General features: G+C 32.9%; 1 pseudogene; it reads right to left on the bottom strand.

Annotated features, from left to right (window-relative positions):
• Window positions 1-27951, bottom strand: LOC109458353 (flotillin-1-like; annotated as a pseudogene).
• Window positions 27952-27975: the final 24 nt, after the last annotated feature.

Below are 27975 nucleotides of genomic sequence, written 5' to 3'. Positions count from 1 at the left end.
CTAAGTATTGTCAGGAGAGTAGGGACAGAACCGCTCTGTGGCACGGTTGGTCACAGAGTAAAGTTCAAAACCTGAGAATGCATCAAGAACATTAAGAAAAACTCTCTGGTCCCCCAGCTCCTCCCTGAAGCACAAGATAACACATAAACATTTGAAACCTGTTGTACACTGAAGATAACAAAAACAATGAGAACATCCAAACCCGTCTCAGCACCTGATGAGAAAGAATCAAACTCCCACACTCATCAAACAGAGAGCTAGGCAGGCTCACTTTTGGGGGTTAATATAATTTACCTTTGTCTCTGCTCTGCTAACATTCTAACACTCAATCAAAAGTATGTGTAACATTAAATCAAAAGTACACGATAAATTTTTCGAAAGAGCAATATAGAACAATTCACTATCAAGATTAAACCAAGATTCACCAATGAACCATATGTTGAAAGAGTGAGACAGAAAATTTAAAGTAACTAGAAATTTATAGTTAAAGATCTATAAAAAAGATGAATAACATACATACATGAATGGGGAATTTTAGGGGAGAAAAACATATGAACTTGAAGTTAGGTCATTAAAAATTACTAAAACTGAGTAGATGTTTATCAAATTTATCGATCTTTTCAAAAATAGGTTTGGTTTCTTGTTATCAATTTCATTTATTTCTCTTGATTTTTGATTCTCAGTCTCCTGAACAGTTTACAATTTATAAAAGCCTCAGAGAAAAAAAACAAAAAAACAAACAAACAAAAAAAACTAATGTTTACTTTCTTTGGTTTCCCCCTTTCTCCAGAATATTGTTACCGTAAATCCTGTCTGATCTCCTGATGTTCAACTTTTTGTCTCCCCAGCGCCTCCAGACTGCTGAAAGCCACTGATCTCTGCTTGGTCTTTATACCATGAGTTATTTTATAGCAAATGGCACTAAATTAAAAACTACAGAATAAGAGGCCTACTTTCTCCCAAAATGTTTCACTTCTTTCAAAGGTCTTGCTCCCTTTTGTCTCCAAATAGGTATTTTCATTAATAAGTATAGTATTTTTTATTTATTGTAGTGACATGAACATGATGTAATACCTATCATTTCGACCATTCATGAATGTGCAATGCAGTGGCATAAAATGCATGTTGTATAACTACCACCACTAGCTATACCTAAAACTTGTTATCATCCCCAACAAAATCTGTACCCACTAAACAATAACTCCACCTTTCCCATCTCCCCAGTCACTGTCAACCTCTATTCTACTGTCTTGAGAAATTTGCATGTTCTTAGCTACATCATATGAGTGGAATTATACAATATTTGTCTGTCTGTGTCTGGCTTATTTCAGTAAGGATAATGTTAAGGTCAATCCATGTTGTAGCATGTATCAAAATTGTATTCATTTTTATGGAGACATAATTTTTCATTGTATGGATTGTCAAAAAAATAGTGCTGGGCATTAAAGTGCTGCAAATAGATTTTATTCAGTAACTACTGGCAGTTGGGGAAAGAGCTGAGCTCTATTACAATATGCACAGAGGTGATTGGGTATGTAAAGGTAGAAGGAGGGAGGGCAGGGACAGGGGACTTAGCAGAGTCAGAGAAGTGAAAAAATACAAAGGGTTGGTCAGTGTAAGTGTGATGAGGCCCACTGTGTTTGTGAGCTGACAGTTACTGAAGTTAGTATTCTGTCATCCCACAGAGACTGGGGGAGAGAGGCCTTATTCTTCCTGATGATTCAATTTCAAAGGAATGGCTCTCAGGTCCTTGAGACAGACACTTCTGAGTTGTGAGAAATACATATTGATAATTGTAAGCCCTTTTTTAATAAATCCAATAAATGGGAGGGGGGACATATTGTCAAGTGTTGGTTAGAGCAAGGGGTCAATTGTACTGATGGCCTTCAGCTTTTTTCAGGTAGTAATTTCAAAGACAGGCTGGAGTCAGTGAGGGGTGATCCTAGAGATATGGCCCGCTGCTGCTCGAATCAATGCTAGAGTCTGGTCAAGTTTCTTACTTCAGTGATTTAGAAGTTATGTGCCAAGAGTTCTGCAATTCTCATACATACAGCGTTTTGTGTATTCATCTGTTGTTGGACAATTAGATTGTTTTTTCCTTTTGGCAACCGTGATTAATACCGTTACGAACATGGGTGTACAAATATCTGTTCATCCTTTCAGTCCTCCTGGATGTGTACCTAGGAGCCAAGTTGCTCCATGTTTAACCTTTTAAGAAACCACCGAACTGTGTTACAAAGTGGCTGCACCACTTACTATTCAGTAAGCAATACATATGGGTTCCAAATTCTCCATGTCTTTGGCAACACTTGTTATTTTTCATGTTTTCTCTTCAGTATAACCACCCTAGTGGGTGTTAAGTGCTATCTCCTAGTTTTGATTTGCTTTTCCCTTATAACTAATAATGTTGAATATCTTCTCATATGCTTATCAACCATTTGTACGTCTTCTTTGGAGAAATGTCTATTAGAGCCCTTTGCCTTTTTTAAAACTAAATGTTTCACAGTCTTTAACCAGAGATTACAAATTGCCTGAGACATATTTATCTCCTGGTTTTGTTTTTTTCTTTTCTTCATTTTCCCACTTTCCCTTCCTTTACAGCATAGTTTAGCTCTATGTTATGTCATTTTTGTTTATACAGTGAGCGATGGTACATGCTAAACAGCCAGCTCTCTGCAAGAAAAATACTCGTGCATGAATACATATATAAGTCTATTACTTATATAAATGAAGTGTTGCACACATACACAAATATCAATACACAATACAATTCTCTTTAAATTCTTTCGAGCCAATCAGTTCTCAAGAAGGCTTTTACAATGTTTTGCCAAACCTTTGAATCTATGGATGGAACTGACTGATGAGAATAGCTTTGACATAAAATTCTGTCGATATTTTTGTTTAAATTAATGATTAAGACAAAACAATGATGACATATTGAAAATTCAAAAGTTTGCCAATGATGTGGTTTACTTATTTGCTGAAAAACATAATACTTTTTAATGCTGGAAGAACATTGTTTCAAATTTTGTAATAGCTACAGACATGGCATATGCAACATTTTCAATTACTTACATTTACAAAACCAATAAAACAATAAAGTGATTCAATAAGTTGAATCCTGATTTGTATATTTTGTTTATTTTTGTGGTATAAATACTCTCTCCATGAGCCTTTTTAGAGCTGACAATTTAACATGACTTGAGTTAGGAAAAAAATGTGTAGTAGCAGATACTTAGTATGTTTACTACAGAGCTAGAATAAATACAACCTCCAAACAGGGGACAGTAGTAGACTATATTAGAAAAATTAGAAAGTAATCAGTTTCAAGTGCTTATTATATTTGTTTTTATCATAATATCATCAGTATAAATAGATTTAATTATGGATGAGCTTAACAACTGGATCTCTCCAGCTGGTATGATTGGGCTTCTTCACAAGAATTATTTATATGCTAATACCTAACGTCATACCCTAGTCTTTTTTAGCAAATAGGTGATTGTGTGACATAGAATTGACTATATATCTAGTTTCACAAATTTCTTTTTGTTTGCATTCTTGTTTGTTTGTTTTTCAAACACAGGATTTCCCTAAGATGATTTTAGCATGTGAGGTTCTCTCTTGCTTCCACTGTTCTTGGTCAGTAAAAAAGTACCTTGTGAATTTCAGTAATTCTTCTGGAACCATTTATTTTGAAGAAAAAATATTGACTGATTTAACTGATTGTTATAGATTTACGATATTAGATTAATATCTACATGTTAAGAAAATATAATTTCTTAGAAAAGAAATATATGTGTACTAGTACCCAAAACAAGGCTTTGCAGTGTTACTCAGTGAAAATTCTTGAAAGAATGAGTTACTACACTTAATCCTAGATATTTATTCTGGATTTCCAGTGTGAAAAAGGAAACACTTAATTTAGATTGCCAATAAGACCTTTAGGTTTGAAATAAAGAACGAAAATCACACACACACACACACACACACACACACACACACACACACAAACAAGCATCTGGTAAATTTAAGAAAAAAATATTTCTTTATATACTATATGCTATTCTCAATCAAATTTCACCCTAATTCACTACTTTTCACTGTTAAAAAATATCTTTTGACACTTTCCACATCACCTTTGTCATTATGCTTTTTTTTTATTCCCAGGAAATTTGGGCATATAAAAAAAAAAACATAGATTTATTTTTCTTATAAGAGTCACCATAATAACAAAGATGGTGCACCATATATTATTATAATGTGTCATCTCAATGCTGCAGGGAGTCCTTGAGCACATGCTGCCCATATGCCCAATGATTTTACCCTGTGCAAATTCTCCTAAACGACTGAGTGACTAAATACATTCTCTCAAGACACATCTCATCATAATGCAGATCAGCTATGGTTCATTTATTGTTATATAATTGCAAAGGATGTTTATCCTCTCTTGCCCTTTTATGCTGCACAAGCTGTTGTAATGTTCTGGGTCACAGATCAGATGAAACTGTGACAAAGCTCTTGTGTGAGTATTCTGTAATTCGGTACTTTGCAAAGACCCAAGCAGAAAAACAGGTATCTCCTATTTTGTAAATCTTAATGCTGAAATATAAGTACAATACAGTAAAATTATAAAGAGTCATTTAAGCTTGTCAAAATGTCAAAAATGGTTTCTCCTCTTCTTCCTATAGACTTAAAATTTCCATGAATTAAAGACCTGAAAGTACTTTAGAAACTTCCAACATATTACTCTTGTTTAAAAAGTGCACATGTTGACGATTTAGAGATTAGAGAATATGAACAGATTGTATAAAGTTACATAGATTATAAACATTACATTACAGCATTATAGCTGAATGACAAGTCCTCAAAAAAAATCTTGAGATACTTCGCATAACACACACACACACACACACACACACACACACACACCACACAAAGAAAAAAAAGAAAAAACTTCTAAGATATATTTCTGTCTGCTTAACATTTTAGAGACAAAGTCTTTGTAAATCATGATTGCTATAACTGCCAGCTGTTTTTCATATTTATTGGTTCAGTTGTGTTTAATCTAAAGATAATACAGTTTTGTTTTTTGTTTTGTTTTTTTGTGGGATTGCTATCAGTTATAAAGATATAGTAAGTACCTTGGAGGCGAGCAAGCCTCAGTTCACATGCAGCCCCTTCACTTACCATATTCGGTATCTTCTCATAAAATGCAAAGAGATGCGGCCTGAGCCTCAGAGTCCAGGATAGTCTTGGGTTATATTTATCAGTAGACCGTTCCAACGTTAAAGCATAGATTCAACTCAGAAGAGTGCAAATAATATATAATTTTATTTTTCTCTAATCAATGTTAAATTTATGCTGTATAAAATCTTTTTAGCTTCTTAAAATTGGAGGCAAATTTTATCTTTGAGTTTATATTTTTAAAATTGAAAGTCCATCTTTTATCATTACATTACATTTTTCCTTCTCGTTCACTGTGCATGAATGGAAAGATATTATCTCCAGGTACTTGAAGTGAGTTGGTGTATGACTTCCATTTTACTGTTTCTCTTACTCCAGCCCTTTGAAGTGATATATTTTAATTCAGAAATGCCTCTTCTTTCCTTTTTAAGGTCTTACTATTCCCCTAAGAAGCTTGAAAAAGAAAAACAAGGGGTGAAAAACAGGGCAAACATTGATTTAATAAACTTTCCATGGCTGTAGATATTCTTGGTTTGTTATTCCTGATAATCTGGCTTACCTTGGCCATCTGTTCATTGTGGGTATCAGACATCGATACATGCTGGCTCTTGGGTAGGGTACATGTACTTGGTATTAAGGAACCTGTAGGGCTTTCAAGTAGCACAATTATCTAATGATGGACATTTGTCATCAAAAGACCTTTTCTTCTACTTCAGATTGTGGCACCCCCGCAGTATTTCCTAGAATTTCTTGTTGCTATTATCCCCTCTCACAGTGAGTCTCACTCTTGAATTAGCAGCAGGACTCAACCCCAGGCACTTTACAATGGGGGAGATAAGTCTTTGGCATGCCAGGTGGTAAGATTGCAGGATACTTTACTTTTCACTGTTAAAAAATATATATTTAGATACTTCCCATATCACCTTTTTATGTTGTTTTATTTCCAGGAAATTTGTGTATATAAATTACACTACCATACTCCAGCACAGTAACTCCCCAATTTTCTTTCCCCTTATTCAGTTAGATTTGAGCCAAGTCATGAGAGGCATTAAATCCACTGCTTAATCAAAATTTGATAGGTGAATGAGATATCAGTCTCCCTTTTTCATATATTGTGAGTATCTTGAAAGCCTTTTGTCAGCTGTCATTACCAGGATGTGAGGAAATTCTTCACCGCAAACATTCTGATGAATGTCTTTTTCTTTTATCTCCTTTTTTTGTAGCAAATAAATTTCACTAACTTTATAAATTGATACATGTACTTTATATATTCATACTTATTTGTCATTTAGGTTGCTAGTGTATTATTTACTTTTTATTTTATGATATTATATACTAAGCAGAAATAGTAAATGTGTATCATTAAAATTGTTAATGTTTTCTTTTGTGTTTTAATATAGGAGTTATTTTAATGTATTCCCACTCCGTATCAGATTAAGAAATATTTAGTTATGTTTCCTTTTATCAATTCAACAGTAAGTAATTATGGTTCATATTTTTGAAGCATGAATATCAATAACATTTGTATTCATTATCATACATTATTGACATTAGAAATTATGATTCTACATTTGTAAACTGTTGAATCTTTTGATTCAATTATAATTATTATCACAATATCCTCATTTAAGCCATCATTTTCTCATTCAGTTAGATAAAAATTTTAATAACTAAGATCATTTTAGCAGACAACAGTTTAGTGGTTACCAGAGGGTAAGGGGGTAAGGAAGTGGTAGATGAGGGTAAAGGGGATCCAATATATGGTAATGGAAAGAGGACTGACTCTGGGTGGTGAACATACAATGTGATATATAAATGATGTATTACAGAATTGTACACCCGATACCTGTGTAACTTTACTAACCGTTGTCACCCCAATACACTTTTACTAAAAAAAAAAAAAAAAAGAGGTTCTAAAAGAGGGACAAGAAGGAAACCACTGATCAAAAAAAAAAAGACGTTGGTGCTACTCTGGCCCCAAGGACAGGGATAATGTATCTGAATCATTTGTGATATTATTTTTGTGCTATTATTAAAATTTCCTTTATGATTTTCTTTTTTTCAAGTATGTTTTCTTAAAAGATATTGTGAGTGCAATCATTACCATCATATGCATTACCATGCATCTAATTATACATGCGTTTTCTTGGGTCATACTTTGTTGTTTCTCATGCTACTTATTATCTCTTTTCTTGGGATCTTTTGATTTGTTTAAATTTATTTTATAGAGAGCATTTCCTTGTAAGCTTTCCACAGACTTGGTCAATAGATAGTGCACTCCCTGAATCTTATCATACCCAACGATGCGTTTCTTTTAAACTACTACATAAAATATATATTTGCTGGGTGTAGCATTTTGGGTTTATAGACCTTTTTCTGCACACATTTTATACAGCTGTTTCTGGTATCAAATATTAGATTGGTGCAAAAGTAATTGTGTTTAAAAGGTTAAAAGTAGTTGTAAAAACCGCAATTACTTTTGCACCAACTTAATATCTCCTATAATAAAATTTGATATTGTCTGCTTTTCTTTATTTTGCAAACTCTGCTGTTTAACATAAATGTATTAAAAATAATCCGCCTTTTGAGTTCATAATTATATATATATATATATATATATATATATATATATATATATATATATATTAAATCTGTGTCTTATTCATTAGTTTTGCTTGACACTCATCATGCCATTTCAATAAGTTAGCTCTAAGTGATTATTATTCAGCCAAGGAATGTTTATATCTACTTTGTATTTGTTAATTGCATTTCCCCCATCTGTTCCCGTCTGGCCTGTAGGTACTCATGTTACTCACATGTTAGAAATTAAAAATATGCCACCATCACACTCCTATATTTTATTTATTTGTTATATTTTTCTGTATTAAGAGATAGGACTTTCATTGGATGCGGGTTCTGGAGATAAAGTTTTCAGCACTGTACATTCAATTTGTCAGTTTATCTACTGATTTTTTTTTTTTTTAAACACTTATTTAGGCTTTAAAAGCCTTCTCATGAAAATTATGCAATGTTAACGTCTCTTAAAATATATGATTAACCTTAATGATATTGTCTGGTCATTCCATTCATTTTTGACTCAATAGGAATGATTAAACACGCTGAACTTAGTTTTCCTTTTTTCAATTGACACATTTGATTAATCAAAGTTTGGTCTTTTAACACTACTGATGGGAGATTGCGACCATCGATAATCATGTGCTGCTTTCCTGACAATTAATGGCCAAAAATACAGAGGTCATTTAAATGTTTCAACATGTGGATTCCCTCAGAGCAATAAAGAGCTACCAGATAGAAACAGTCTCTTCCTGTGTAATGCAGGGATCCACTCAACACAGCAGGGTGTGTCTGTCAAGGTCCTCACCCCAGGATCTGACTGAGAGACCAGTCTGTTCTCAGACCAAAGTCTGTGTCCTTCCAGAACCACAAGCAAGGCTTCATGGAAGCCATCCATCAGCCAAAATCACCTCCAGAGGTGTATGAGATGTCTGCAAACTTTTGATGAGATCACATGATCCCACCTAGTAATCGCGCTTAAACACAGACTTCTAATACACCCCTCTACACACGCACACACGCAAGCACGCACGCACACACACACATACTTCGCTTACAATTTAAATCATCTAGCAAGAAGCTGGGAGAGGAAAATTAAACTTAAATATAGCTTTAGGCAAACAGAATTGTAAGGAATTTGGTTTGCTTTAATGTGTAATGGAAGGTTAATAGATTTATATTTACTAATAATGTTTGCTGGTTTTCACAAAGCAATGTATTGCTTAGTGCAGAGGTTTAAGGTACCATGTTTTATTATAGGTACCATGTTTTATTATAAAACTCATTATATTCTATGCTTAAATGGTTTCTATTATCTGGTATCATTTTATAAATGGTTTTTATCTTTAAACAAATATTTTTTTAACATTCAGTTAATACCCATTAAATTATTTTTATGTGTGAGGAACTGTTACAAGTTATTATCAGCACATATTCCCTATCATTATAATTCTATGTCAAAATATCCTTGACATTTGAGGGAATTTATTTTTCTAGATAATTTTAGAATACTTCTATCATATGTAAATAACATCATATTATAATTTTGATTTAAGCATGTGATATCTGTATGTAGAGCTATTTTAGGAAAGAAAATAACAACCTCAATATTCAAAATCACATTTTCTCCTGGTATTTTTAGTATCATGAATGTTCCAATTATAATGTATTCTCTTTAGGAACTCTATTAGTAGACTGAATATTTCTCTACTCACTGAATGGATCCAAATGTTTTTTGGTTTTTTTTGCATTTTACCTAGTAATTCTAATTCTCAAATTTTCCATTGCAGTGGTTTTACCATTTAATTTCTATAGTTTAAACTTTAATTTCTGCTAGTCAAATTAAAAATTTTAATGGCCATTTGTATTATTTCACTTCTTCATTTTATATATTGTTTTTATTGTACATGTTACATAATGTTCCTAAAGTGTATCGATCCTGCAGTGTTATTAGTTTCATTTGGAAACTAATGGTGTTACAATTTGTCTTCCTGAATTATCTTCCTAATGCCTCATGTTGGAATCATGCTCACCATTCACTACATATATGAAAATAACAACAAAATAACATTTTCAATAGGAACAAGTAATATGTTTAAAGTTTGATTTCATTTTAGTCCGTAGCCAAAATGATTTGGAGCCAGACTCTGACTAAAAATACAATAATTCTAAAAATATGTTCCAAGATCTATTTACTAATCTCCACTTACTCCCGAAGAACTTGATAATACAACCCCACATTTCAGAGTCTTAAGAATCTCTACATAGTGGTTTATTGATCATATTCATCTGTTTGACTTTCTTCCTTGTTATTTGTATCTTCTCAAAGAAACTGATTTATATTCATCCATCTAAGTTTAGTGTTTGCATCAATAGTAGAATGTTGAACCTAAAGGAAATCTACAAATGTAAGCAAAATGTTTCTAAGACACTAAAATGCAGTTACATGGTTACCTGGGGTTTGTTTGAGAGAGTAGGTAGATTACTGTGCAGACAGACAATCAATCATGTTTATTAAATCATTCCTGTATTTATAACACTCTACTCCATTCCCTGTTGGATCAGTCTCCCATTAGGACCATCTCCATCTGTGCAGGTTTTCATTAATTCCCTCAGGTAATGACTGTAACAAAGTGTAGCCAGGTGTCATATTACCTGGCACTCCTGAAACTCTGAAACGTGAAGCTAGCACCAGTTATAGTGCCCTTTAAATATTGGGAAATAATATAATTTAAATGCAAATATGTTTAAATGAAAAAAAAAAAAAGAAAAGGAAAAAAAAAAAAAAATGGATAGATTTAAATAAATACCAAACTCCCAGAGATGTTCTTTGTGTGAAACACATGAACAGAATTTGAACATGTATTTTTTTTTTTGCAAGTGGACATGTGGATACATAGTTTGTGCTTATTTTTCTATTCATTTTCTCTGTTTTCCTAGAATTTGACTGTTTTGCAGAATTTTTTAAATGGCCAGGATTAAACCATTTATACAACTTCAGGCTGCTTTTTTTCTTCTTCCTCTTTGTCAATGCTGCCTTGGCTCCCAACACTATCAGACTGAATTTGTCTTTCTGAATCATAAATCTTTCCTATGCCCATGCTGGAATTCACATCTTAAAATTCAACAAGTTTGTGGGCTCACAGCTGCTGCTAACATTCTACTCTATCTGAGCCACACATTTCTCTCTATGTGAACGAGATCACAACATTCTTGTCATTTTCTTGACAGTTACCATGTTACCTCTTTTCTCTATTCACTTTTATTACTTAAGTCAGTTGCTATTCTCTCTGGGTCTGGTACAAATGTCTCTCAGCAGTGACTCTCCAATACACCTGTTGAAACAGGTATAATGGGAAAATTAGGTGCTTGTGTATGCATGTGATATGTGTGAACCCCTCCTCCTTGCTATAATTATTTAAACTCCTTCAAGACAGTGAGTAGATGCTGAATCTACATCTTAGAATGTTTTGTCATTGCTTCTCTTGGTGACTTTTAGCTTAATTTCTATGATGTTTCACTCATGTCCATCATCTTTATTCTTTAAGTAAAGTCTTTTGCTGCTCATGTCCTCTACTAGGTGTTAGATACAGAATAAATAACAGAAGTCTGCTTTGAAAGTTAACATTCAATGTATAAATCAAAATTATGGGCACATATAATAGTAAGACACAATTCCAAGTGATACAGAGAATTGGTACAGGGCATAAAGCATATGGAAACCTTATTTTATTTACCTTAGGGACTGGTGTTAAATACATTTGCATCTTGTTCTTATCTTCCTTCTCTCTCATTTCAGGCATTTGACTCTTATCTAAAACAAATTCTTGCATTTGATTCTAGGAATAAAATCCCTCATGAGTTTTCTGATTATCAGCCACCCCATCATAATATTGCTCTCGACATTTTTCCCTCATTGCTCTATCAACTGAATCGCTCTCTTTCCCACCTCAGAGAGACAATAGACACTGTATGAAACCACTCCCCTTTTCCATCTTCAGTATCTAATTTTTATTTATTCCTAACATTATAATCAGATTTCTCTCACCAAGAGCACATAACATGAAATTCTTATTGCCAACTAACTTATACCTTATTGCTACAGTCCGTTTTCATCACTTGCCACAGTAGACCAACCATTCCCTCACTGAAATGTTTTATATATATATATATATATATATATATATATATATATATATATATATATATCCTGGGGGTGCCAAAAAATGTATACAAGTGGACACTTTAGTCAACCTTGCTCAAGCAGTAGTTTGCATAATCAGAAGTGTCTGGCTGCTGATGGTAACCACTTTGAGCATTTCTTGTAATTGCAGAAGTCAAATGTGACTTGTATTCATCTTTCATTATCAGTATATATTGAGTATTGCAATTTTAATATAGTTTTCCTTTCTTAAAACATGGAAACATCATTTTTTGTGTGCATGTATAGTGCATACATTTTTTTGGCACTGTATATACATATGTATGTATAATTTGATATGTTACACTATGTATATATATACATATATATTCATTCATTTATATATGATATTATGTATTATCACACATTTACTTATTGCATTTTCAATTTATAGACTACCTTTACTGTAACATTTTTCCAAATATTAGAAATATTGTGAGATAGATTCCTATGTTGAAATTTTTAGTGACCCTACCATTTATTAGTTTCCAAGATATGAATTTTCTGTCCAAGTTCAATTGTATCACTTTGGGAATTAAACATTCAAAACAACAAATTATTTTCTAGGTGTGCATGTAAAATGAGTAGAATCAATGTTCTTTACATTCCACACCACAAGGAGAGTGACCTTTAAGTTTAAATATATTCACTGCAATTCCTATACAGGGAAGGGAAACTAAAATGAATATACACTTTATGAAAGGCAGCAAAAAGCTATGTTCTATACAGGCAGGTGTTCTGTGATTTGCTAGAGAACTACTAAATATTTTACAGATTGAGTGTATGTTAATGTGACATGAAGTTATTGTGCTAATATGTTTCTGAATTCTCCCTATAGTTACATCATTTCAAAACACATAGTGTAACGAGTATTATTTAGGCATATGGAAAATCACTTACTTTGAATTGCACCTCACAGTGTTTCTCCTATAAATCAGCATCATTCTTCTCAAGGCATCTAAGATTATTGCAACTCCAGCTGCTTATTTACCATCTCACTTTTATTGAAAAACGACAAGAAAGAAAACTTAATAAAAGAATGCCAATGAAATTAATATGCTAAAAAGATTACATTAGGCCTAGAATTTGGGTTTAATATAGTAACAACATGCCAGAGTTCAGAGAAACTAAAAAAAGATAATAATGCTAAAAAAACAAAAAATAAAAATAATAAAATATATTGCAATAGTGTGATAGAAAATGAGCTAAGGAAGATGTCAAATGGTATAATAACTCAGTGTGGATACATAATTTGAGAATTGCTTGGTGGATTTTTTTTTTAATAAACAGCATATAAGGGATAGTTTTCCTGTGCATTCATTTATTTTGAAAGTAAGTGTTTCTTCCCATTGATTTTGTTTTAAGATAGACATCTTAGCAGCTGTTACCAAATTTTACTATGTTTCCCTTTCTCCATAAGTGTATGACAAAATTTTCCTAGTATTCTATATTGTGCACTAAAATAAGACTGAGGAAGAACTTTTTAATCATATTTTTTTTAAATTAAAGTTTATTGGGGTGACAATTGTTAGTAAAGTTATATAGGTTCCAGGTGTACAATTCTGTATTACATCATCTGTATATCACATGGGGTGCTCACCACCCGGAGTCAGTTCTTCCATCACCGTATATTCGATCTCTTCTACCCTCATTTACCTCCTTCTTCCCCTGCTACCCTCTGGTAACCACTAAACTATTGTGTGTGTCTACAGGTTTTTGTTTCTTCCTTTGTTTTTCTTGTTCTTTTGTTGTTTTCAGTTTTATAGACCATATATCAGTGAAATCATATGGTTCTTGACTTTTTCTGTCTGACTTGTTTCTACTAGCATAATAATCTCAACATTTATCCATGTTGTCGCAAATGGCACTATTTCATCTTTCCTTATGGCAGAATAGTATCACAATAATATGTGATATAACATATATATATATATATATATATATATATATATATATATATATATATCCAAACATATATATATATATATATGTATCACATCTTCTTTATCCAATCATCTATTGAAAAACACGTTGGTTGTTTCCATGTCTTGGCCACTGTAAATAAAGCTTCAATGAACATCAGAGCACATATATCTTTACAAATAAATATTTTTAGTTTTTCCTGGGTAGATACCCAGGAGAAGGATTGCTCCATGATATGGTAATTCTATTTGTAATTTTTTGAGGAACCTCCACACTGCCTTCCATAGGGGCTGCACCAGTTTGCATTCCCACCAACAGTGTATGAGGGTTCCTTTCTCTCCACAGCCTCTCCAACACTTGTTACTATTTGTCTTGTTGATGATAGCCATTCTGATCTGGGTGAGGTGATATCTCATTGTGGTTTTGATTTGCATTTCTCTGATGATTAGTGATGCTGAGCATTTTTTCATATGTCTGTTGGCTATTTGTTTGTCCTCTTTGAATAAATGTCTCTTCAGGTGCTCTGCCCATTTTTTAATAGGATTTTTTTTTGTTGTTGTTGTTGTTGAGTTCCTTATATATTTTGGATATTAGCCCCTTATCATAATTTTGAGGTAATTAGACAGTCAGACATCAACAGGCATCATACACATTTTTATTAAATTTATATTTGGTTTTGTAAAAGATCATTGCACTCTCATCTCTAGTATAATTTCACAACATTTGGAAATGCAGTATTGTATTGTCTTATTTGATACTATTATTAGAAAATGAAAACTTTTGACAAACAAAAATACTGAAATGTAACTCAAAATATACAGTAAGTTTTTTAACAAGATATCTCAGGGAAATAATAATTTAACTCAGATATTATTTCCTAAATTATAATTTAACTCAGTATTGTTTCCTAAATTTTGTGAGTGAATATGGGAAACTTACCTAAAAATAAGCAAAGATATGGAAAACATATAAAATATTTGCCAATAAAAAAATACAGCTATATATCTATTTTTTTGTTTGTGTGTTTCTGTGGATAAACCTGTTTCTCTTCTTCTCTGAGGCAAAGACAGAAATAATCCATTTGAAAGAGAAACTTAAAAATATGGAGCTAAATTGTGCAGATGAGTAGGGGTGTGTGTGTGTGTGTGTGTGTGTGTGTGTGCATGCGTGCACAGAAACATTTGCATGTACATACCTGTGTGTATTAATAGAGCTACACTGTGTAGCAGAGAGTCTAGAGGCACTTGCTATCCATTTCCCTTTTAAGCCTCAGGGCTACCTAGTTATAGATCGTTGACTTTGTTTCACACACCAGAAACTTAAGATCAGAGAAGCTACTCTGCCTTTTTAAGATCACACAGCTAAAAAGGACGTGGAAGAATGGAAATTTGAAACCAATTTTTTATAACAAGAAAGCAACCTCTAGTTTTCCCACTGTTCCATACCCTATATTATTTACGATACTTTGGGGAGAAAAATATTTGAAAATATTTTTAAAAGCAAAGTATACTTTTCAAGCACATTGTTTTTCACCATCTAGTTTTATTTATACATTTTATCTGCATCATATATTGCATTCAATAGAAATTGAAAGCATTAAGGTACTGAATATTGTCCAAAAACACTCTGAAAACTAATAAAAATTATTGAGGTGAGTGTTAACATGAGTGTTTGATCCTTAGTCGATGGTTTGCGTGAGTTTAATCAAAATTACTTATAATGAAAAAGATGTAACCAATGTTGAATTTTCTCTGCTTCATAGCTAAAATAGTGGTGTTTTCTCCAGTCTCTGGCTTCCAAAATTTGAACAATTTTAATCTAATCAATTTTCAAATGGCACATTTTATTTCTTCAGAAAATCGTGTAATCTATTTTCTCCTTTCCTTTAATGCCAAACTTTAATCATTAAAGGAATTCAATTAAAAAAACAAAATGAGATATTACTATACACATCTTAGAATGCCTAAACTAAAATGATTGACAATATCAAATATTAGTGAGAAAAGTGTTCAGCTGAGACAATCATACATTGCTAGTGAAAATATAAAATTTTAAAACCACTTGAGAAAGAGTTTGGCCTTATTAACTGTTATTTAATATTATGCACATTGTTGTTTTGTTTATATAGTTACGTGCATTTTTGCTTTCTTTTGAGTATTGTATTAGCTCTTACAGCTCAAATCTGAATGAATGATTTTCCATTCAGACATTTTAAAGTACAAAAAAGGAAAGTCTTGAAATATAAGGTTGATATTGTACTTTTCAGGACAATAATCATACAGATTATTGTACTTTTCAGGACAATAATAATACAGATTAATAGTTCATCTCAGAGGTGTCCATGAATGTGAAAGAAAAATTAGCTGAAATAGACTTATCCTAAATAAAATGAGATGGATGCTAGAACATGATTAGATATAAGGAGATAATAATAACAGGATCACATAGCATTTTAAAGCTGAACTAGGTGAGTACCGATAAGGACCTCAGTCTCAAAAGCATTTCTAGTACCAAATCCCCATTCAGTATAAAAGGTTTATAAAGTTAGGCTAGCAGAATCCATAGCAAACAACCAAGAGGCTATAGATAGATAAGAACTTGAGGCAAATTTACAATGAGAAAGAAAATAAAAGTCTCTCTAACACCTGGGACATAAGAGAAAGAGGCAAAGAAACTAAAACTAAAAGCTTTTTATCAACAACAGCCAACCCTGGAAAATCAATGAACTCCAGGAAACTATCCATTTGTTTTCATTTGTATCTATCCTTTCTGATTCTCATAGTGGGTACTATAGGGGACTTGTATGTAATTCAATGAGGAATTTAGGATTTAAGTATCGTTGAAAACCTTACTTAGCTATTCTGCGTTAACAAAATACAATACACAATAAATCATATATACAGACAAGTGGACATGTATATACACTGTATTTGTTCGATACGATAATGTGGAGAAAATCATGATATAATGTTTTTTTTTAATTATCTAGAAGAGTAAAAAGGATAAGAAATCTTCATATAAGGCAGTATTTTACTATTGCAAATGGCTCTGGAAGTTATCATTTTAATAATTGAACATGTTACTGTGTCAATTCAAATGACTCCATCAAGTAATTTTACAACACAACATTCTCAACCTTTTTATTTCTTTAATATGATAATAACTTAAGCAGATAAATTTTAAGAATTCAATACTCTATGTTTGTGGTAAACTGTTAGATAAAACATAATGGTACCTAGATGAAAAGCAAATTGTTTATCATGGTTATGAGCCCTTAAAAGATATATTTTAAAAAGTTTATGTGAAGTGCTCAACACCCTTTAAAAAGAATATGATCAAATGTATGCACTCTTTAAAACATGTTCAAAAAGAATACTATGCATACGTTTTTGGAAATTCTAAGACCTAACATCCTTATTCATAGTTCCAAATTTTAAGAAGTCTGCATATTGTCATAATTAGTATTCCTACAAATATTTTGGAGTTCCTTCTTGTATATACACAAGATTTCACTTCCCACATACCTTAAAGACAGATGTAACCATGTTACTTGCCTGGCCATTGGAGTGTTAGTGGAAGTAACCTCTGGCACTGTTTAGAAGCTGCTGAGAGCCAGTGCATCATTCCCTATAACAACTACATCTTTCCTGTTACAGAGTTTGTGCAAAACCCTGTCAAGATACGCATTCTCTGTTTGAATCCCTGACTTAGGAAAATAAGCAGACCCTCCTGTTCAGAGCTGGATATGTAGCACAGGAAAATAAAACGTGTTGTGATGCATCACTAAGATTAGGGGTGGGGGCAGGTTATAACTTCAGCATAACTAGCTTATCCTGACTCATATGCCAAACAAGACCGAATTCTCATGCTGATACCATGATTGTGCATCACTGTGAGATGTTCTACTCTTCAATTACTGTCAATAAAAAGGAAGCATTAAGATCTGCTGGGGAGCTCTTTTGACAAAATGAGGTTTAAAAAGAATCCTCTGAGGACCTGAAGCATAAAAGATAAGAGCAGGAGAAAATACAATTTTTCTATATCAAAGGAGACAAGAGTTGTGATTGTTTCCAATGTGATCACTGAGAATGAAATATGATTACTTATTTTCCAGCACAAGTAACAGAAAAGATATTAGTGCCAATATTGGATATATGAAATATAGAAGGATGGACTTGATGCACACACACACACACACACACACACACTTGCATTTGTACGTATTGTCATGTTTTGTATGCAGCTATATTAACATATTTATATAAACATAGCATATACTGAAAAGTGGTGACTTATGAAAATAAGTATCTTGCTTTTTGGTATAATTTAATCCCATATTAAATTATAACACTACTATACGTACAGTTTTCACTGTTTCTTTTTTTTTTTTTTTTCTCTTTGTATTGAGTGAATAGGATCTTATACAGTAGTATGAAATCCTCTGTGCCTGTTCCTTTGGCAGTGCATTTTTGGTCAGTTTCCTCTGATTTTTTGTGTGTAGCTTGAGTTTGGTTATAGGTTATTTTTCCATGATATTTAATGTGCAGTACTGGGTTATATGTATATACAACAATATTTTATGCATTCTATTGTTGATCTTTTCATTATTTTAACTGGAACTATTGTTGAAAATGAGCAAACTGTACTTTTCTCTTGATTCACATCCATTTTAGAAGACATCTATGTATTAGGTTCATGCAAAAGTAATGGTGGTTTAAAAGGTTAAAAATAATTGCAAAAACTGCAATTACTTTTACACCAACCTAATACATAAGATTATATGTTCTAGCTCTGTTCTTAAGGTTCTCTTGAACACTTTTGGCCATTTGATTTTACATAATAATTTTCAAACTTAAAAACCTGTTTCTAAAAAAGAAAAAGAAAAGAAAAGAAATAAACCTGATGACATTTTACTAGGATTACATAGAATCCTAGATCAATTTTGCAGTGAGTTGACATATTTACAATATTGAATTTTCCAGTAAAATACCCTGGGCTATCTCTTCTTTATTTATATCTTAAGTTTCTTTCAATGTTTCAGAGATTTCTGTGAAGATGCATTGTATATTTTAAATAAACTCACTCCTTAAATATGTTCTGTTAAATTAGTCATGTTGTTAAAGTGACTTATTTTAAACTTATTGTCTATAAATTCCATTGTCTGACACAGAAATTTAATTTCTTGTTTTAATAAACACCTTGCATTTAGTGACCTTGCTACATTCATTTATTAGTTACATCTTTTTGTCTGTAAATTCTTTTAAATTTTGTACATTAATATGTGAGATGACAGTTTTACTCTTCCAATCCTTAAACATCAGATGTTGTACCCTCTTGAACTTCCATTACAATGTTGAATATTAATGGTGACAGTGAATATCTTTGTCTTTCACTGTTAGGATGAAACTATCAATAATTTACCATTATGTATACTAGAATATTTTGGTATGTATTCTTTAACATATGACGAGAGCCCCCTTCTATTTTTATGCTGTTGCTCTTTTTCTCAAGGATGGAGAATCTGTATCTATTCAGATGATCATAGAAACTCCTCCTTGTCTATGAATGTAATGAATTATATTGATTGATTTTCAAAATTAAACCACTTTCCATTTTAATGTCTTTGTGATTATATGAAATTATTAGCCTGTAAATTTAATTTCTTGTAATGTTCTTGTTGAGTTTTTGTTTGTATGTTTTTTCATTATTTTGTTTTCTGAGAGCAGTTTTATGTTCACAGCAAAATTGAGAGGAAGATGCAGGAATTTCCCATATATCCTCTGCCCTCACACATTCATAGACACTCCCTTTGTCGACATTAGGCACCATAGTGATATATTTGTTATAACTGATGAACCTATATTGACATACTATAATCATAGTTTACATTACAGTTCACTCTTGGTGTTGTGCATTCTACAGATTTGGAAAAAAACTATAATGGCACGAATCCATCATTATGGTATCATACAGACTATTTCCACTTCCCTAAAAGTTCTCTGTGTTCTGCCTGCCCATTCATCCCACCACTCCCTCCCTGGAAACCACTGATCTTGCAGTCTCCATAATTTTACCTTTTCAAAAATGGTATATATTCTAAATTATACATTATGTAGTCTTTTCAGAATGACTTTTTTCACTTAATAATATGCTTTGAAATTTCCTCCATATCTTCTCATGGCTTAATAGCTCATTTATTTTTAGCACTAAATAATAATCCACTGTCTAGATGTACCACTTTATTTATCCATTCACTTACTGAAGGACTTCTTGGCTGCTTCCAAGTTTTGGCAATTACGAACAAAGCTGCTATAAACATCCACTGGCAGATTTTTATATGGACATAAATTTTAAACTCTTTTTGGTAAGTACAAAGGGACACACTTGCTGAATCAAATGGAAATAATGTGTTTAGTTTTTTTAAGAAACCACTAAACTGTCTTCCAAAGTGGCTGTATCATTTGCATCCCCATTAGCAATGAATGAGAGTTCCTATAGCTCTGCATACTCACCAGCATTTGGTGTTGTCAGGGTTCTGGATTTTGTCCTTTCTGATAAGTGTGCAGTGTTAGGTCATCATCTTAATTTTCATTTCCCTGATGGCATGTGATATGGAGCATCTTTTCATATGCTTATTTGCTTTCTGTGTATCTTCCCTGGCGAGGTATCTGTTTTGGTCCATTTTTAAATCATTTTTGTTTTGTTTTCTTATTGTTGAGTTTTAAGAGTTCTTTGTATGTTTTAGATAACAGTTTCTTTCTTTTCTTTTTTTTATAAGATGTGTCTTTTGCAAATATTTTCTCCCAGTATGTGGCTTATCTTCTAATACTCTTACATTGTCTCTTAAAGAGCAGAAATTTTTAATTTAAATAAAGTCCAGCTTATTTTTATTATTTTTATTTTATACCTTTGGATCTACCTTTGTTGTTAGATCTAAACAGTCATCACCATACCTAAAGTTATTTATGGTTTCTCCTATGAAATTCTAGGAGTTTTACAGTTTTGCATTTTGCATTTACATTATGATCCATTTTGAGTTATTTTTTGTGACAGGTATAAAGTCTGTGTCTGGACTCTTTTTTTATCTTTTTGTTGCACGTGAGTGTCTAGTTTTCCAACACTGTTTGTTGAAGAGACTATATTTTTTCATTGTATTTCCTTCGCTCATTTTTCAAAGATCAGTTGACTATATTTATGTGACTATATTTCTGGTCTCTCTATTGTGTCCTTGTTGAGTTTCTATATTAAAATTTTGTTGGCCACATTAAACAAGTTTGGACTTTGTTTTCTCTAACTGCTATCATAAAAAAGTACGAGTCATTATGTCTTCCTTAAATGCTTAGAAAACAAAATTAACGCTGTTGGAGTCATTTTTCTGGGAAGATGTTTAATTTTATATATATTTTTGAATGTATACTATACAACTTTTGTCAAGTTTTGTATGTTACATTTTTTTCAAAGAAGTTATTCATTTCATGTACATTTACTAAATTATTGGCATAATTGTTTTTCTGAAAGACATGATATTTACCTAATTAAAAACTTTACTTAAACTTTGCCTAAGTGAAATATATGATACAATGTATCTAAAGTTACAGAATACACATACTTTTAATTTCATATATTACTTTACAAAAATTGACAATAGATTTGTCCATTAAGCAAATCTAAAAAAATAAATTACAAAACAGTGATGTGCAGAATATTATCTTTTGACATATATTTTGAAGTGAATAGAGATAGCTAATATTTTCTTCATTTATACAAGCAAATTGTTTTGATATAAAAATACATTTAATTGTCCCAGGCTAAATACATTTAATGAGTCATGTAAAATTATGATTGACACTTTTATTCTTGACATTTTAGCATTCAGGAAAGTGAATCTGTAATAAAATTAGTGAGCATATTTGTGTCACAGGACAAAAAGGTTGGCAAGGGAGGTTTTAATCCTGAGCCATCTGATTCCATAGTCTACTCTTGCAGCTTGCATGTTTTTAACATTATCTGTCCATCTGCCTAAAGGGAGATCAAAGCAGCATCCATGTGGTTAATTTATGCTTTGCTTTCATGTTCCATTGCAGCTGTACCCTCCCACGGGGGGTCACTGCACCTATTGTCAGGCAGATTTGTTAAAGGAAAACGCAGAGAAGATATTTGAGGGAGGATCGGGAGTCTCTGTACTTCATATTATTCTTTTCAGTCTCTGGCCCTCGTCTGTTTTCCCCTATGAATGTTACATTGGTAATGAGAAATCAACTTGCTAAAACTGTTAGGTTCTAGGTTATTTGCTCAAATATAATATCTAGTTGTAGGGAGACAAAACCTCTCTTATCAGTGTCATCTTCTTCTCTTTTCCCTTTTATTCACACAAGTTCTCTTTGTACCACCATTGTCACATGTGCAAAGTTTCTTCTACCCAAGCCTCAAAAGTAGCCAACGCACTTCAATATTTGAAGATTTCTTGTTCAGTTCCCGAATGCAAAATCCTTTGATTTCAATATTAAACAACATTGCCATTTAAAAAAAAGTGTTTTGCACATGCTTAGCAAGTGTTGGCTTCCTCAACCTAACATGTAGGAGGGTCCTCGCTAATCTTCTCACTATCTCTAATTAAAATGAACAAACTAGTATCTATTACCTGCAGCGCTCCTCTTCGTGGTACTGAGTCTCTTCATATCAAAGCTTTTCAAAATCAAGTTAAAGAAGCTTCTTACCTCAATGTGCTGACTCGCCCAGCTGTTCGAGCTAACTCTGGTCTCTGTACTCCCTCAGGAAGGGACAGATTCCAGGCCCTGTCCTGCACCCCATCCCCAGGACTGACCACTACATGGATACTCACACCCTCTTCCATTTTCACACCTGGATTAACCACACAACCAGAAGGCCCTGGAAGTTCCTCAGAGGACAATGAGGTCATTGGAACAGGTTTTATCAGCCCCAGAGTGAATCCTTTGACTGGAGGTAATGTTCTAATGAATATCATGAAAAAGAAGATTCTGAAAAGTTGCCAATAGTTTCAATTTACCAACAGTTTCTGACTACTACAGACTGTGGTATTTATTTGGGGGCAAACTGGAGAACTGGAGGCAGCCCAGGGACCTTTTCTTTTTTTTTTTTCTTCTCTGTTGGGAACTAGTGTTAACACCAATGTAAAAGTATATTTACTATAAGGCTACTGGATGGATCACAAATGTAGTGACTAAAAATACAGGGTGCTTAGTTAAATTGTAAATTCAGTTAAATAACAACAGAAAATGTAGTGTATGTCCCATGCAAAATTCGGGACATCCTTATTAAAATTAGTATTTGTTGTTTACCTGAAATTCAAGTTTAACTGTTCATCGTATATTTTGTCTGGCAACCACATTTAGGTAAGACACACACACACACACACACACACACACACACACACACACACCACCGCCGCCGCCACCACCACCACTACCACCACCACCACCATCAACAACACTACCAGAAAAACAAATCTCATTTTCTCATTGTTTGTTGTTGCTGTTGCTAGATATTGTTGCTACCACTGGTCACTGTTACTGCGCCTTTTGGAAGTACGGCTCTATTCCTGAATTCTAAACTGTCTTTCTAAATTGTCCTTCTGTGTTTGAGTTATTTCCTCTAGGTTTAAACTCTTAGTTAGAAGCACCATTTGCCTGTGACCTTAATCCCAGGACAAGGAGGAATTATATGTTCATCTTCAATTCTTTATTGGAAAAGTAAGCCTAATCTCACACCAACGCTTTCAAAATAAGACACAAAGGGGGCAGGTCATTCCTTCCAAAAGAGTCCATTTTCATTATGTTGACCAGCCTCAAATGCTTTTTTCCCCTCGTTTATTCTATATTACTGAATGAGATTGCATATCTCTGTATTAGTTGCAAATAATGAGAGCTCAGATTGTCCAGTCCTTCCCTTCCCCCTCACGTCAGCCTCCCCCCATGACCCTACTTGCACTGGACTCCAGTGTGATCTTATTGACCAGGGTCAAGGGACCACTGATATTGTCTGACCCTTGGGGCCGCTTCTCTAGCAGCACGTCCAGGGGAGTACCTCTGGTACAGCTGGAATGCTTATGCCTTCTTGGTGATCTGCTCTGTCTCAGCCCGGGACTCCAGCCACTGGAGCAAAGGCCTCAACCTCTTCATGCATCCACACAAACTCAGCTTCTGCCTTTGCCTGCATAATCAGTGGGGGCTTCTCAGTGTGGCCTAGGCCCTCCAACCTGTAGCGCTCAGCCTCCAAGGGCTTCCAAATTCTGGCCTCCATCTCCTTCTCTCAGTGGGCGATCTCCTGCTCCTGCACTGCCATTTGCTGGGCCCACTCCATCACCTCCACCTGTACCCACTGCTCCTCCATCTCCTAAAACTGATAGGCCAGGTCAGCCTGTGCTCGTTAAGTGTTGACCTGGATGTCACACGTGGCCTTCTTCAGCTCTTGGTCCCTCTGCACCTTGGCCATCTAGATCTCTCTCAGGTACTGAACAGACACCTGCTTGGCTTTGGAATATCAGATCCTAGCATACCTCTTGACCTCCACTTCCCCAATCTAAGTGTTTTTTTGGACTTGAGCTGAGATAGTTTTTCTTTGTTTATGGTTTTGTTGGTTTTTATGTGGTTATTTTCTAGTGAAAGCGTGTAACAGAAAAGTGTTTCAATTACACAACTGAGTTTCCAGTATTTAGAGACTGCCAAAAATAATTTGATTGTAAAATATAAATTCCCCTAACTATATATATATATATATATATTATATATGTATATATATACATATACATATATATGCATAAAATTATATATATATATGTATAAAATTTCCATTTAAAAAACATTACTCACAGACACGTTTTACCTAAAAGTCATATTAAATAAAGAGAGCTTCTTTTCTTTTCTTTTAGCATTTGCTTCTTAATTAATAATTCCATATTGCTATTTTTTTTTTGTTATTTTTGCCAAAATATTCATTCTTTCTAATGCATTTTGTCTTTAGTCTCTTACTGTGTAAATCATCAGGACAACATCGAAAAACACTTTTAATTATTTTTCCTAAGGTAACCAATATTGCATTATTATTATTACTCTTATTATCATTAATGTTGTTGTTACTCATTTTTTATCACCAAGAAAGGAAGTGTAATCAGACAGTGAGTAATTAAAATGCTTTCCCAGCTGGACCACATCTAATAACCACAGGGCCAAATGTCCAGGTTCTTAGGGAAGTAAATCATATCAGGTTAGAACTGAGCTACAGCCCAGCATTGCGATATTTTGGCCCCTGATTAAAATCACAGTGACTTCCTTGCAACAGGAAAAGTTTGGTCACGTGTTCTGACTGAAAGTGGGGCATACAAAAGTCCCAATGAGGGTTATTATCTGATCCATTATTATGGCAGGTTTTATGTTAAAAGTTGATTTGTAGGCTAATTTGGAAATTGTTAGAATGGTTTATTTTAGCCTGTTATAGAAAAGTGGCCTTGGGCTACTCGAAATTATGAGCATAATATTATCATAGGGAGATAAATTTTGTTTGCCTGAATTCTGTTCTGGCTGATTTTGTGGGTGGATATTAAATTAATGTCGTCTTTTTTTCAGGTAAAAATAATATATGGATATTTTCAGTGTCAGTAAAAAGGCAAAAACAACGATTATTAAATGATCAGGTTATTTAATCAATAGACATTCAGATTATATGGACCAGGGAAATCATAATATAGTGATACACTTTATATTTCCTGGTTTGCATAAATGCCCTTAAACAATTTTATCACTGTAATTAATTACTATAGATGGCTGTCTGTTCCATTAGTAAATATATGTGTATGAAACTTGATTACATATTTCTGCTTAGTATTCCTTTCTAGAATTTCAATACCTATTCATTGTGTGTGTGTGTGTTTGTTTGTTTTGGTACTCTAAGCCAGTTCAGTAGATAATGTAATAAATAAATAAAAACTATGTATTTATTAATGTAGTTAGTGGACACAAATTTTGCATTAAAAATTTAATGTAAGACATCTGCTGATGTCTTCCCAGTTAACTTGTTCCAATGAAAAATTTCTAGGCCCCAAAGATCACAGCCAGTTAAAAACCAGAGAAAAACATTTTATACGAATTAGATCTCAAGTCCTATTTCTAAGCTATATAGCATAGCCTCTATACATGAAATCAATAAACTTAAAAGAAGAATATTCTTCTCTCATTGGCTAATCATGTAATTTCTGATTTCTACTTTTTTTAGATTGGAGTAATTTACTCCAGGCTTTAATGAAGTTGTGCTAATTATATACAAAAACTAATTATAAAGATCATCAATTAATAGTCTGTCCTGGCCTGTTCAAATTTACTATTGTTTTATATTGTCAGAAACTGCGGCTTTCTCTAGTTTTTCATTATGGAGTGTGTAATTACTTTATATAAAGGTACAGGAGAAGAAAAAGGAACAGATCATTGCTATTGTGCAAGGTTCTTCTCATATATTAAACTCAAAGGAGACCAAAAATGTGGCAATTTATCTAACACATGAAATGTCCAAATATATAATAATATAATTTAGCACCTCAACTGAAGAATAAAAGTATTTAATTCACTAGAGTGAGCAGTAATATGTTGAACTATCATAAGTAAAATTCCTTGACTGAATTAAAAAAGAAAAAAAAAAAGGAAAAATTTTAGATTAGTTAAATTGAATTATTTCTGATTGCGAGTAACAGAAAAATTAAAAAAAAAACTAATTAAGTAGTGCTAATTAGGGGATTTATTGCTGGAACTAAGACTTTTTAATAAGAAGAACAACTTATTTTTTTAAATTAAATTTATTGGGGTTACAATGATTAGTAAAATTACATAGGTTTCAAGTGTACAATTCTATAATACATCACCTATATATTGTATTGTGTGTTCACCACCCAGAATCAGTTCTCTTTTTATCACCATATATTTGATCCCCTTTACCCTCAAAAATAAAAAAAAGAAAAGAACAAAGTTTATACCCAGTGCGTAGCACTGTGACTCAACAAAGATGCCAGGAGAATTTATGGGGCAGATGCATGACTTCAAATGCATAACCAGTTTCCCTCTTAATAATACATTAGCTAAATACTGAACTTGCCTGAAATTCATGACGAAAATCATTAGCAACAGTACTCTAACAAGCAAACAGGACATCGTTGAAGGTGTCACTAAGCAAATATCAGAGTTCAAAAACCATTAAAACAATAGATACATAATACAAAAGAAGATTATAGTTGAAAACTCTGGAAACTCAAAGGTGAATCAAAAGTAAACCTAGATATACAGAAATTGCAATACAGCCTCAACTCAAGCCAGTCTACAATTAATGGGAATAGGCACCACTCCATTTGCCTAGAAGAAAGAAAGGCTAATCATTACCAAAGGAAGATAATATCATCTGGAGATTCAAAATTATTTTCACAAAATGTTTAGCATTGCCAAACTTTGCTGAACGTGCACACACACACACACACACACACACACACACACACACACTGGACCACTTGACTACAAATCAAAGAAAATAAATAGAATTATACCCACATGTGATCCAACTATTAGGGTTACCAAAACAAGGGCTTAAAATGATTCTGATTAATATGTTCCAGAATATACAGAAAATTATGGGAAAAAATAGGAAATGCATAGGGGCTTTTGCAGTGAATTGGTATGTATAAAATAAATTTTAAAAAAATCAAGATATCCTAGAATATATGAAATTAAGAATACTGAAATGAATTTAACTGTAGATTATATACAGCTAAATAGATAAATAAATAAATAAATAAATAAATAAATAAATAAATACATAAATAAGTTGTGAACTGGATTATAAGATAGATCATTTGAAAATATCCAAAACAAAACATAAACATAGAAAAAGAGAGAGAGACAGAAATAATTTTTGCAAAATGCAATCTGCCACTCTTCTGATGCTGCCCTTGGTTGACCATGGGCCATCCACATCATCCATCTTAGCCGATAAACTCCTTCTCCAGATCCACAGGGTTCAGGCCCACAAGATTGCTCTCCAACTTCGATGTCCATCATAAGCCTAGACTATTACCTATA

This window comes from Rhinolophus sinicus, chromosome 16 (genome assembly GCF_057876585.1).
Source record: "Rhinolophus sinicus isolate RSI-liver-muscle chromosome 16, RSI-T2T, whole genome shotgun sequence".
NCBI lineage: Eukaryota > Metazoa > Chordata > Mammalia > Chiroptera > Rhinolophidae > Rhinolophus > Rhinolophus sinicus.
The sequence above is the reverse complement of the archived record's forward strand: the minus strand, read 5'-3'. Positions and strand labels throughout refer to the sequence as shown.